This window comes from Lygodium microphyllum, chromosome 12, assembly GCF_053477565.2.
Source record: "Lygodium microphyllum isolate KBCC chromosome 12, Lygodium_microphyllum_v1.1.10, whole genome shotgun sequence".
NCBI classification, from domain to species: domain Eukaryota; kingdom Viridiplantae; phylum Streptophyta; class Polypodiopsida; order Schizaeales; family Lygodiaceae; genus Lygodium; species Lygodium microphyllum.
In genome coordinates this window covers 37,314,402-37,318,277 of record NC_141146.1, presented here as the reverse complement: position 1 = coordinate 37,318,277, position 3,876 = coordinate 37,314,402, and positions in this window count along the sequence as shown.

Sequence of the window (3,876 nt, the reverse complement as noted above, 5' to 3'; positions counted from 1 at the left end):
AAAAATGTGCCTTTACCTTCGACTTGAGCTTTTGCACTTTTGGCCTTTCCTCTCTTACTCATCTGCCAGACTACCTTTTTTTGCATTATTTCATATTTTGAATTTTCTTTTTTTTTTGTCTATCTTGCATTGGGGTTAACATCAAGTTCATGCACTTGAATGTGTTTATGATAGCCAAAGGATGTGTAAACAAGGCTCCACTTAGGGCCCGATCATGCCCACATTACTAGGGGCAAGGAGAATGCTAATAAGGGGAGGGGAACCTAACTCCCTCTATTAAAGTTCACTTGTACCCAAGGCTAGCAACCTCAAAAAGGCTTAATTATTCCCATTGACACCCCAACAAAACCTTTGAAAATTAGTGCACTAATGCAATGCTTATAGTGCAAACAAACCAAATTTCTCCCTTTTGGACTGTGCAAAGTAACAACTATACCAATTAACATTTCCTCTCTCCAATTTTTTTTTGTTGCTCTAGTTTTCTTTTCCCTCACCCCCAAAGCAGCTAGGATATTAACAGGAGTAAGGAATCCTTGTTGTTAGCAAAATGGAGCCCTTGGTGAAATGCATCTCTAATGCTTTTTTAATGGTAAGGCAATGCTAGTAGGGCTAACACTTTGGATTGGTTGAGACTCGACAGAGAACGTACAAGGTTCATTTACCCCAATTAGATGAGCATCTTGAAAGCAAGCCTTAAATTTGCAACTTATACGTGCTTTAGGAAAAAGAAGTACACAACCTTGGGTCCTTAAATTGGGCTTCATTTTGCGACATTATTATTATTATAGGGTTTCACAAAATACAACTTTTACTAAGATTTTATTTAATGCAACTTTTGTAAAAGTTTAACTATTCAAACTTCAATAAGTAAACAAAAAACCATAAAAATAAAAGAAATAAGTAATGAAAGTAATAACAATGTTTTATAAAAATTTCTAATTTGGAGTTAAAACACTCCAAGGAGAGGCTACGCCCATCCCATTGCATGTTATGACCAAAGCATAGACGAGGTGGACCGTCATGTCACTGCTAGGGCCTAGCAACCTAAATGTAGCCTCAATAGGAAAGAAGAGTCAATATAGGCGAAGGAAGAAGAAAAGCGAAGCAAAGGTCGTGCTTAAAACTGGAGAGTGCCATGACACTACCCGCAAGGAAGAAAGCCATGGACTTAGAGGCAGAAAAATTTGCTCTGAGGACTGTGGAAAAAGGGAGTGCTAAGGTTGGGAAGTACGCCAATCCGAAGTGCCAAATCGAAGCCATAAATAAAGTCAAAGAGTGGGTGAGAGAAGCCTAGGAACACTTAATGAATGTTGAGCCCATCTTGGAGAATGAAATCAATAATCTTGCTAGTGTGAGCAAACCGGTTTCACCTACGTAACCGAAGTTGAGAGATGCCACTACACCTCAAAACGTGCCAAAAAGGGAGTGCTAAGGTTGGGAAGTACCCCAATTGAAGTTCCAAATTGAAGCCATAGATAAAGTCAAAGAGTGGGTGAGAGAAGCCTAGGAACACTTAAAGAATGTTGAGCCCATCTTGGAGAATGAAATTGATGATCTCGCTACTGTGAGCACCCCGGTTTCACCTACGCAACCGAAGTTGAGAGATGCCACTACACCTCAAAACGTGCCAAATAGACAGATCCTAAATACCACTGCCCAGCAAGCTAGCCACCATGACCATTGCCCAAGGAGTGTGGAATCAAGAGATAAGCAAGCAGCTAACAATCTTCTCACAATGCTAGTAACCACCCCAATAACTTTGAGCTTAGGAGACCTACTTAGGCAGCATCCAAAGCTGTGGCAAGAGTTGAAACAATGGGTGGAAGAACCACTTCAACAAGGGGTAGCGGACTTGCATGACTATGACACAGTGACACAAATACCGAGCTTGATGCTACACTCAGTGCCCAGGACCTTACATGTCCATACTTTCTGGGAAGGCATGGAGATGTATGTAGTCTTGCCATTCTTAGCACTAGGAGACACAACAAGGAAAGGAATCATAGACATAGGGGAAAGAGTCAGTGTGCTTAGCCGCGTAGTGCTCCAGGCCTGAGGTGACATGCCTATTGAGAATGCTAGATTTAATGTCACACTGGCCAATGGGATAAAGGTCAAATTTGGAGTGCTAAAAAATTGGCCATTGAAGATTGCAGGGGTCCAGTTCTCAATAGACTGAAGGGAGTTGACTACGATATCTTGCTAGGCTGACCTTGGATGCAGAATGCACGAGTCATAGAAGATTGGGGCAATGGTCTAATCTTCTTAGATAATTGAACGGAAGCAATGAGGGTAGAAATGGACACATGGAAGATTACTCCAGTCGGCCTTGACACCATCTTAGTTCCTCCAAAGAGTGATACTTAGGTTAGAAAACCTTATGGGCTGCTAACAAAGCATATCCCTTGCCTTGAGGATGAGCACGATTGGATGCACGTGCTAGCCACTATCAATCTGTCGTTCTCAAACAATGAGGAATGCAAACAAGTTGTTTGTGCAATCGGTGAGCCCAAGGACAAACCCCTAGTGCCACTATGCATGATGGCCAAAAGCCCTAGTGAATGGCCCACCCCAATCGCATTCCATATCCCTAACAACAAGGGAGAGCTCCATTAGATCTTAAAGCACTTGGCGGATGAGCTAGCTAGCAACCCAGTCACTAACCTCAAACCCCTCAAGGATCTCATGGACGAACCCAAGTGGAGGTGGACCCAAGGTGCACCATCTCAACTTGATGTACAATTGGGCCCTAGTCATCGATGAGAAAGAAACCGAGCATCGAGGCTTAGGAGATGACAAGCAGTCAAATGAGGACAGTTGAGATGATGAGTATGAAGACTGCTATTCTATGAACAAAGATAGTAAAGAGGAGACCAACACAATAGAATATGACACGGATGGTCATGTATTTGAGCAGATCATAGTAGAGTTGAAGCCACAGAATGCCAATGCATTTAGAATCAAAAGAGGAGTTCTCTAACCAAATGTGATTGCACTTGGCTAGACCATTTAGGGGTGATGGACTATGAGCAACTATGAGCAAGCATGGCTAGTTTAGCCACTTGCCATGCCTCTATTCATAGGAATGGAGCCACCGTCAAAGCCACGACAATGAGGAGAGACTCCCTCTTCTAGTGACGATAAAGAGTTTGATTTTGAATCAGAAGTGAGCTTAGATATAGTGACCCTGAAGTACCTCGACCTCCTAATACAAAACGCACCAAGGGAGACCGACCGCCTAAGGTGCCGACCATTGAGGGAGGAAAGGAAGAGACATTCTAGGGAGTTCAAAGCTAAAGAGTAGAAAAAACCGCAAGACCTACCGAAATGATTCACAAAGTTTAAGAGAGGCAATAGGGTAGTGATCTTGCTAGGAGCCAAATGACAAGGACAAGCGAGTGCGAGCCTATAGAAGGACCTGCCAAAGTGAAAGAGATTAATTTTCCTAAGAAAGGGGAGATGCCCCAACCTGCCTTTATCACCGAAGACTTGAGCAAGCACGAAGAAGAAAGTCTCATTGCTCTCCTAAGAGAGTACATAGACTTCTTCACTTGGTCACTCAATCAGCTGAAAGGAGTGGATTCAAGTATAGTGACTCATAACATCCCTATGACACCTAATGCAATGTCGATCAAGTAGCGATTGTATCTTATGAATCCCATGCATGCTCATGCAATCAAGGAGGAGATAAACAAACTCTTAAGAGTAGGATTCATCTATGAAATTGAACACACTGACTAGAAGAGTGTGCATTAATTATAAGGCAGTCAATGCTAGGTCTTTACCTACGCGAAGAAAATATCCAAGTTTTTTTAGAATTATCGATGGAAAAATTTATATAAGCATCAAAACTTTTATTTTTGGAACCAATATATT